This window comes from Giraffa tippelskirchi, chromosome 14, assembly GCF_054371585.1.
Source record: "Giraffa tippelskirchi isolate mGirTip1 chromosome 14, T2T-mGirTip1v1.2.pri, whole genome shotgun sequence".
In the NCBI taxonomy this organism is placed as follows: Eukaryota; Metazoa; Chordata; class Mammalia; order Artiodactyla; family Giraffidae; genus Giraffa; species Giraffa tippelskirchi.
In genome coordinates, this window is record NC_137288.1 from 11920155 (window position 1) to 11930000 (window position 9846).

Sequence of the window (9846 nt, forward strand, 5' to 3'; positions counted from 1 at the left end):
AGGGGTTCGTGGCTGCGGACAACGCCTGGCTGGAGGAATTCTTTGTCTTTGGCGACGGTTCACCCCGCAGGTCAGGTCATGAGGTTCCTCGACACCTTCCACGGGGCGGATGTTCACAGGAGGAGTGGGGACGGGACGGCGGACTCGCAGGCGACCCTCCTGTCCCCACTGCTCCCCTCCCTCCAGCACTGGAGTTCGAATCTAGATGGGCCTCTGACCGCACACATCGCTGGGTTTACATCGTGCCGGCTTCACCTTCGATTCTCACAAACTGGCACTCTTGCTGCTGCTAGAAGTGTCCTAGAGAAGAAGACATCGGGTTCCGTACCAGATCAGCTTCTTGGACGTGGCCCTCTGGAGCCCGTGGCTTTGGCTTCAGGGGAAGCGCGCTGCCTACGGTATAGCCTGGCCCGGAAGCTCATCCGAGGATTCCTAAGGAGTTCGCGGGCCCCGAGGATTCTGTTTCCGAAAAGCGTTTTCTGGAACCGGGCGACTTGGGAGAACGTGTCACTGGTGTGGAAAATGGAAGGCCGCTGTCAGAGGGTTCAGTGACCTTTACGCTCCCTCCTTTCACTTGAAAGGCGTCTTCTTTTTTCTCCCCACCCCGCCCCCCAACCCCCCAACCCCCCGCAGCACACACACACCCGACAGCTTGCCTGACCGTTGTTGCTGGGGAGATGAAATCCCAGGAGACGGGAGGCCAAGTCTCTCTCACACCCCGGGGCAAACGATAGGAACGGGTCCCCAGCCGTGTGATGTCTCCGTGTCTCAGCACGGCCGACAGTCTCCTCCTCTTTCTAGGTGCTCCCGTTTCCTCCACCCCCCACCCCCCCACCCCACCCCACCCCACCCCACCCCACCCCATCCCATCCCAAACTAAGGGTTTAGTTTAATGCCAAACTTCTACAAAGAAATAAGCAAATTTTTGTGCAATGTCCAGTTATCTCTTTCTAGGTTGATAGACTGATCAATGCCATGGTTAATTCCCACAGTAAGTGGATGCCACCCTGTAAATCTTCTTGGCTCATTGCCTGCCACACCTGCTCCATTGCTGGTTAGGAGTAATTTTGTAAAACATGAAAGATAACACAAAATGGACTGATGACTCTGAGAGAAGAATTGTAATTGGAGGAAATTTCAGGACTGGCTCTGACAGTGCCTCCCGGAAAAAGTAAAACTCATACAGAGAGTAGAAAAGTGGTTACTAGGGCTATGGGGAGAGGTTGGTAAAAGGGAACAAATGTTCAGCTATAAGATGAATAGAGTCTGAGGATCTAATGTAAAACACGGCAATCTTTTTGACATGTTTTGTATAAATGAAATCTTATGAAGATAAAATCTAAGTGGGAAAGATGGAGGGAAGAAAAAAAAAAGAAGGTGAAATATGTGAGGTGATATGAATTAACTGGATGAGGAATCCTTTCACATCGTAAACACGTGAAATCACCACAGTCATATTTCAATTTCTTGCAATTTTATATGTCAATTGTACCTCAAAAAAGTTGAAATTTTAAAAAAGATATTACAGGATCTATGAAAAACCGTGAAGATTGTGTCTGGCTTGATAACATTGAGAACCTAGAACTCAGGCGATCCAAAACGTCCCCCTGACTAGTAGAGTGTTTGTGTCATCGGTTACTCAATTCTGAATTATCATAGGTTCCAGAATTGTCGGTTGGATGCAAGATTTCAAAGCAGCCACATACTGGAAAACTTAGTTTTAATGAGTTTAGTTCTATTCTCTCAAAGTGGAGAGCTCTATTTAAAGATGATACTTTACGTGGACTTCCTTGATTTTTCGTACGTTGGATCAGAGACGGATGTAGTGAGATACCATGAAGTAATTCCCTGTTTTTCTCTTTATAATTTCCGCGACATGATCCTTCTAGTTAGTAAGAAACATTTGTGTTGCCTTGAAGAGAACTAGATTATTATCATAATAATGGAAAGGGAAAGTAGTAGGTTTATGCTTGGCCCTCTTATATTTAAAATATACCTTTTTGGCTACAGTGTGAGGCACGGGAGATCTAGATCCTGCAATCGAGGAAAGAATCTGTGCCCTTTGCAATGGAAGCAAACTGTCTTAATCCCTGGAACCCTAAGGAAGTTCCTCAAAAGAGACGGTTTGCGACTAGGTCAGAAATGATAGTCTTCAAAGGCAATGCAATCCCTTTGACTTCAAAGGAACAAAATTTACTGACTGAAGAAAAGCCTCTGGGTAATACGAATGAGGAGTCTCTGACCTATGAGCAGCACATCAATACTCCTGTTGCCGGCAATAGGAGTAAAGAGGACATCCCATGACACAGAATGACCTGTCCCAGGAGAGAAGCCCAGGTTCATTCTGCCTGAGAGGAGAAGGCGGGCCGAGTGATGGTCTGGGAAGGGTTTAGAGACTCAGGGTGAGGGCACATGGCTACGCTTGCCGATGCGGGGTCAGATTCCCGATGAGATGAGACGACACGGCTCACCAGCATGGTGGGGCCGTCAGGAACCCCCTCGAATCTTGCAGACCCTCTGCGACCAATGAGAGAGAGCCAGGCACCACTGCTCAGGGGCACAGCTTCTGCTCTGCTCTTGGCAGGTCCCGGTCACCTGCCACCTTCCTGTCTCCAGCAGAGGTAAAGTGAGGCCCAAATGCCTCCTGAGGATCTTTGAGCCCAGAACAGAAACTCTCTTTTTTTCGGTGGCCTGGAGTGTCACAAGCAATCCGAAGGTGAGCGGAATTAAATGCAAGTAGTCAGAATAATGGTGAGAACAAAAGGAAATGGCAAGTCATTGTTAACAATCCATCTTGGACTTAAAGTTTTGTGAAGAGAGAGACGGAACCTAGCTTCAGAAGGGGAGGGAGGTCCCGCAAGGTCGAATGAGGCCCACTGGTGGCTGGGGACTCATCTGGAGGAACTTCTCTGAAGAAGGGCCTGGGATCCATCTGAAAGCGGGAGTGAGAACCCGGGCCCGGGAGTGAGCGTCCAGAGCTGGAACGAGAGCTCCTGGGAGACTGACTCGAGCGCGGCTGGTTTCCGGGGCACCCACCTCCCCTTCTCCTCAGCTGATGCCCGCAGGCTGGGTAACGGCCCTTGAGGGAGAAGCCTTGGCAGAAGGTCTCCCCATGGAGGGAGCCCACAGGTGTCTCAGTCTGTTAGTGGCAGTTGCTCGTTCTCTCGGGCTGCCAGCCCATCTGAGCTGTTTCCGTTGGAGGGAAAATCGGCCTGAAGTTATGCCTGAGGCCCGGGCTCTCTTATTATCAAATTAGGCGAATATCCGATACATAATGTGAATACCTGGCCTACTGCCATGGAATTTCTAAATATCCGTGTGCCGAAAGCTAACTCCACCCCCACGTGTGCAAGCTAATTCAGGGGAACTCGCTCGTGTCTGACCCGTGTGGTAGTAGTGGTGAGAGCAGGAGTGGATCGGGAGCGAAAGGACCAGGTGGAATTTCTCGATTCAAATCCATGAATCTCTGAGGACTTCGTGAGCACGTTACACTTGAAGTGTCATTCCTGGCCTGAGAGGGAGCACGAACAGTACTTTTCTGACGGCTTCATGGAGACGTGAGACAGGAGTCGAGATCCACAGTATGCAGCGAGCGGTATCTTTGCTTATAGGCAGATCCAGAAAAAGCTATCAGCTCACTCTTGGTTCTTTCAAAGCATGTATTAGCTGTGTGGTTGCCTGATATGTGAGTGCCGTCCACCTAGACTGTACGTACACGCACCTCACGCACCGAGTATCTGTCGGCCTTGTAGATGAGGAGGTGGCTGAGCGGCGTTTGCGCAAGTGACTGGGTTTGAATCTAGACAGCACCCTTTGCTGTGGGCTTGGTGAAGTGCAGGTCCTCAGTACACGGGATTCTCATCCTTCCTGGCCTGTTTCTGGCTCCTCCTTACTATCTGGGTTCCACAAGCCTCATCTTTAGCAGCACCGGTGTGCTCTTACCACAAACCTCCGAACAGCACGTTCTTTCAAGGTGCCTCCTCGTCCTTCACCGCTGGTGCTGGGCTCAGACCGTCCCCTGCCCCACGGCCCTTTCCCGGGCCTTTCCTTTTCACTCTCCCGTGGCTAAAGCTCTGACCCGTCCTCCAAGCGCGAGGCCTCTTCTCACTATTTCGCATTCCAGGCAAGCCTACTTATTCTGGGAGTTATTCCCCCTTGATACTTTCTGTCTATAACCAGGACCAGGACCAAGCATACAAATCTCTTTCCACGCAACCCCTTCTTGACGCTCAGCTCTGCCGGGCGTGTTGGTGCTGACTCTCGTACGGATGGTGAGTTGACAGGTGACCGGCGACGGGCGAGCTTTTCATGAACCACGTGGAAAGTATGGTTGGCAAGCCTCTGACACAGATTCCCCCATGGGAAAACATCGTCACCTCCTGAGACAGTCCTGGGAACAAAGTCAATGAACAGAGGATTCAGTGCTTCCGGACACATCGAGTGCTTGTTGCAGACACAACCTGCCCCCAGAGCATCCAAGATCAAGTGTGAGGAAAGGCCTAGGAGTAGCGGGACCGGGGACTGAACAAGTCGGCTCTGCTCCTCTCCCGGCTGCAGTCCGAAGAAACGCCAAACAGGATGCCTCTTTGTTGCCATCAAGTGTCCAGTTCTAAACTTTTGTTAACAATGTATATAATGTTAAGGAGCGGGAGAGCCAGCTTTACTGAAACTTGTGGATCATGCACTTCTTATCCCTGCTACTGTTTGATACAATTAGAGTTTCAGAGCAGCCTGTTTTCCAGCAAAGATACTATATAACCCAAAGGTGCGATTTCTAGTGCCACCTTAATTTCCCCAGTCTCTGGGTACGAGAACTGAACCAAATGTTCTCTAGTATACTTTCAGGGACATGACAAGCTATTCGGATCCTTCCTGATAGATGTTCTGAAAAAGAACTACTAGCTGCAAGAACTAAATCTCAATTTCACCTCCGGCAGAGGAGAAGCTGCGTTGCTGGCAACAGTTAAAATAAACACTGTATCTTCCCAAGAATAGACTGGGTACCCCCAGCGTTTACCTTGAGGCTGCAGCGAGGAAGACTAAGTCTGCCCCTGAACTAGGTCCGTTTCTTTGACTTTAACCTTTATACGTGATTCCTGATATCTTCAGTTTCCGTATGCTGCCTGTAGCCCGAGACGTACAGGGCGCACCCCTCGTCAAGGCTCGGATTTCAAGAGTCTAATACATTTCCATTCAGGTACAGATAGCCATCTGCAGAATAGAGAATAATATTTATCTCGTTGGAGCGCTGCAGGAATATCATGACAGGACACGTGTGGCCCCGCGCGCCCCCAACCACAAGCCCAGATCTCCCGTCTCCCCTCCGAAACCTCCCCCTCCCCCCCCCACACCCAGCCACCGAGGGGGGCCCGGGGAGGGATGGCGGTCTCAGCCCCGGTTCCGAGAGGTCACTCGTGGAGCCGCCCTAGCTAGGCCGAGACGCCAGATGTGGCTGCCCTGCTGCTTCACGTCCCATCTCCGTGAGCCATGCCCAAAAGGCACGTGAAATCATTGAGAGCAAATAGCGCCCCCAGAAAACGCAAAATGATCCTCCTGAACCCCACACGGCCGCCATCTTGGTGGATCCACGTTAGAGGTCATTGGTAGGTATCCCCACTTGATGCCTGAATAGTACTCACACGGACTCGATTTCTTTTCGCTTTTCCTGGGTGCCCTAGCCAGAGAGATCACGTGGGCCGGAGAGCAAACACAGAACAGAACAGAGCCCCGAACCACAGCCAAGTCGAGGGCGTGCGGAACCGCAGGAACTCACAGAGCCTGTGAGGGGACCCAGATGGGGAAGAAGCGTCCGTGCTCACGTATCTCTGGGGAGGTTGGAAGGGGCGCCCGCCAGCGAGGCAGATGCCGCGCGAGTGGCCGGAGACGTTTCTCCGTGGGATCTCTCGGGATGTCGCAGGGTGCCGGGTGCAGGGGCACCCTGGGAGGCCCGGTCCACCGAAAAGCCCGAGAAGTCTTCATGTGGGGCAGGCCCGGGATGGTTTCTTGCAGGGCCGGGCGAGGAGAATTCGGGGGCCCATACCTCCAAGCCCCACACGTCTCGAGAGGGCTCCACGTGGCATTCTGAAAGGCCGGGCGACGGAGGGAAGGGGTTCGTGGCTGCGGACGACGCCTGGCTGGAGGAATTCTTTGTCTTTGGCGACGGTTCACCCCGTAGGTCAGGTCATGAGGTTCCTCGACACCTTCCACGGGGCGGATGTTCACACGGGGAGTGGGGACAGGACGGCGGACTCGCAGGCCACCCTCCTGTCCCCACTGCTCCCCTCCCTCCAGCACTGGAGTTCGAATCTAGATGGGCCTCTGACCGCTCACATCGCTGGGTTTACATCGTGCCGGCTTCACCTTCGATTCTCACAAACTGGCACTCTTGCTGCTGCTAGAAGTGTCCTAGAGAAGAAGACATCGGGTTCCGTACCAGATCAGCTTCTTGGACGTGGCCCTCTGGAGCCCGTGGCTTTGGCTTCAGGGGAAGCGCGCTGCCTACGGTATAGCCTGGCCCGGAAGCTCATCCGAGGATTCCTAAGGAGTTCGCGGGCCCCGAGGATTCTGTTTCCGAAAAGCGTTTTCTGGAACCGGGCGACTTGGGAGAACGTGTCACTGGTGTGGAAAATGGAAGGCCGCTGTCAGAGGGTTCAGTGACCTTTACGCTCCCTCCTTTCACTTGAAAGGCGTCTTCTTTTTTCTCCCCACCCCGCCCCCCAACCCCCCAACCCCCCGCAGCACACACACACCCGACAGCTTGCCTGACCGTTGTTGCTGGGGAGATGAAATCCCAGGAGACGGGAGGCCAAGTCTCTCTCACACCCCGGGGCAAACGATAGGAACGGGTCCCCAGCCGTGTGATGTCTCCGTGTCTCAGCACGGCCGACAGTCTCCTCCTCTTTCTAGGTGCTCCCGTTTCCTCCACCCCCCACCCCCCACCCCCACCCCCCCCGCCACCGACCCCCGCCCCCAGCAGCCCTGCCACCCCACCCCAGACCCGACCGCCCGGCCCGGCCGCCCGGCCGCCTTTCCTTTCCGGTGTTTGTGGCCAGTTATTTTGAAATCCATGTTCTCCTGACCTCAAGCGCACTTTCCCCGCCCACCGGCGCATGCTTGTGTTTGTTGTCGTTGGACTTGATCACGGTCTCGACACAGGTTGACTTTCGTTTTCTCTTGTTGGGGGTCCGAGTGTCTCCTTCTTTTCCTTTCTTGCTCCTGGGCTTGCGTGTCTGTGTCTGTGTCTGCTTTCGAGAAGTCCTGCTTTGTTCTCCGAGCAGCGCTTGCCTGGTTTCGCTTTGCCGGTCGGTCCCTCCCTCCCTGCCTCCCTCCCTTCTCTCTCTCCCTCCCTCCCTCCTTCGGGGGAGGGGGCCCGGGGGAGCCCGGGATGTCACTGGTGCCCCTCTCTCGGCCGTCCCCGCCCCGAGCCCCGCCGCCCGCCGGCGTCTCCGTGGAATGTCCGCCCACCAGCCTGGAATCGCGTGGGTGGGGGGGGGAGCGCGTCTCCTTCGTGGCAGCCTCCTGGGGAGCTATTTCCCAGCTCCTCTCCCTTCCTCTGCGGCCGGGGTCGCGTCGCGTCGCGTCTCTCGGAGGCGGCGGCTCCGAGCCGAGCTCGGGCGTTTGGGCGGCCGGCGCTGTGGCGTCCTCGGCGGCCGGCGACAGCGACCCGTCCTCGGGACATTGGAGCCGGTTGTCAGGAGCCACCTGGCGGCCGCTTTTATAGTGTCCCTCCCCTCTGGAGCTTCGGCGACCTTCAGGAGGGTTGTGACTCAGCCGCCGGGCCCGAGGGCACAGCTCTCAGAGACCGGCTCTGCTGGCAGCGACAGTGGCGGTGGCGCCGAGGCCTAGGGACGTCCTGCTGTCGCCGGAGATTGGTTCTCTAGGTTTCTGAGGAGGGTGGCCGTCGCGGCGGCGGCGGCGCTCCAGAGCCGGGCTCTGGGGTGGCCTGACCGGGCCTCCCTCAGGAGGGTTTGCTTTTCGCCCTCAGGAGGGTTTGCCTTCTTCTGCCAGGAGGGTTGGCTCCCGCCCTCAAAAAGGGTTTGCTGTTCGCCTTTTCAGAAGGGTTTGCGTCTCCCTTCAGGAGGTTTTTGCTTTCCCGCCCTTTCAGGAGGGTTTGCCACCCCCGGAGGGTTTGCTTTCTCACCCCTCCCCAACTCCCTGAATCACGGCCAGGAGGTCAGGGACCGGCTCGAGCCGTCCTGGGTGCCCCGGACAGGACGGTCTGGGGCCCCGGGCGTGGTCCCTCGTTGGGGCCCGCTCGTCTCGTGGGAGGCGCCTCGCCGGCGGGTCTCTCTTCGTTTTTCTCTTTGGCAACTCGAAGCCAAACCCCCGCTCGGAGACTCGGACGGACGGACGGGTACACCTACCCGTGCGGGCGAAGGGGGAGGGCGTCTCCGGCCAGCTCCCTCCCCCTTGGCGTCTGCGCCCCCACTTCGCCCACCGGGCGCCCCCTTCGCCCCCCTCCCCCCCCCCAGTCGACCAGATGACCCCCGACAGCTCCGGGCCTGGTGTTTCTGGGGTAGTGCTGGGGACAGGTGGCGGTGCCAAGGTGCCAAGGTCCCTCCCTGCCAGTCGTGGGTGGGCCCCGCTGTCGGGCGCTGTCATTTTGTCGCCCGAAATGGGCCTTTTCTGCCACCAGGTAAGTGCCGACACGGTCTCTCTCGGCGTCTGCCGCCGAGGACTTTGGGCCTCTGGACGCACGCGGGGCTCTGGGCCTTTGGGCCGCCGGCCTGGGCCTGTGCGTCGGCTCCCGCGTGGCGTGTCTGGCAGACCCGACCCGTGGCGCCACCTCCGGTCTCTGGGCGACCCGAGGGCGGCGGGGCGAGGCGCCGTGGGTCTTCTACCCTGTGTGACCCCCGCTGCGGGCGCCCGGTGGTGGCCGGGACGACCCCCGCTCTGTAGGCTCCGTGCCCCGTGTCAGGCAGCTCCTCCTCCTGGGGTCGTCGGCGGCTGTCGCCTGAGGTGAGGTGAGGTGTGGCGGGGGGAGGCGGCCGGTGAGGCTTAAAGCGGGCCCCTCCGGCGACTGCCCTCACCGTGCCTTCCCCCCTCCCCCTCGGCTCAACGGATCGATGTGGTGTGGTCGTGCTCTCCCGGGCCGGGCCTAAGCCGTGCCGGACGAGGGACGGGCGTTCCTGGTGAACGTGTGCGGTCTTCTCGGTCTGTCCACGGGGCCCCTCGCCTGCCTTTCCCCCTGCCCGTCGGGGAGGGTGAGGAAGGCGGGAGGGTGGGTGCGGCCTCCGGCCCTGACTCTCGGTCTCCTGCCCGCCCCCCCTCCACGGGGCGTCAGTGAGGCCGTCGGTCTTCGGACACAGCGGACGCTCTCGCTTCGCCTTCTCGGCGCGTGTCCCGCGAGCGGCCCTCCCCGCGGTGGGGAGGGCTGTGCCCGCCGCTGCGCCGCGCGCCCCGCGTGGGTGGGTGAGCGTGCCTCGTTTGACCCTCGGTGGTGCCCCTGGAGCGCTCCAGGTCGCCCCCTCAGGTGCCTGAGGCCGAGCGGTGGTGTCGTTTCCCTTAACCCGGCGTCCTCCTCGGGTCCCCCACCGCGGTGGGGTGTGTGTGTGTCCCGCGAGTGGCTCTCGTTGGGGGAGGGGTCGAGACGGGAAGAGAGGCGTGCCTGTTCCCCTCGCCTCTTCCGTTGGGGGCAGGTGCTGCCTCGTCGTGGAGGCACGGGCCGTGCTCCGGCCCCGACCGTGCACACGCTCCCGTGTGGTCGTCCGCTTACCTGTACCGCAGACCCCTCCCGCCCAGTCGAGGATCGGCGGCTCGTGGAGCGCCTCCGTGGGCCCGAAGGAGAGACGATGGGGTGAGGGACGGCGCGCCCTCGGTGAGAAAGCCTTCTCTAGCGATCCGAGA

At 57.8% G+C, this 9846-nt stretch overlaps 1 long non-coding RNA gene across 2 annotated transcripts in view; it reads right to left on the minus strand.

Moving 5' to 3' along the window:
* Positions 1–1102: 1102 nt before the first annotated feature.
* The window catches only part of LOC145534276 (uncharacterized), a 33818-nt gene continuing 25074 nt past the window's right edge, over positions 1103–9846 (minus strand). For both annotated transcript variants that reach the window (XR_014074398.1, XR_014074399.1), the window contains exons 2-3: positions 5018–5211; positions 1103–4390 (exon numbers count right to left, since the gene is read on the minus strand). This is a non-coding gene — a long non-coding RNA (uncharacterized LOC145534276). The remainder of the gene's footprint in view (positions 4391–5017; positions 5212–9846) is intronic.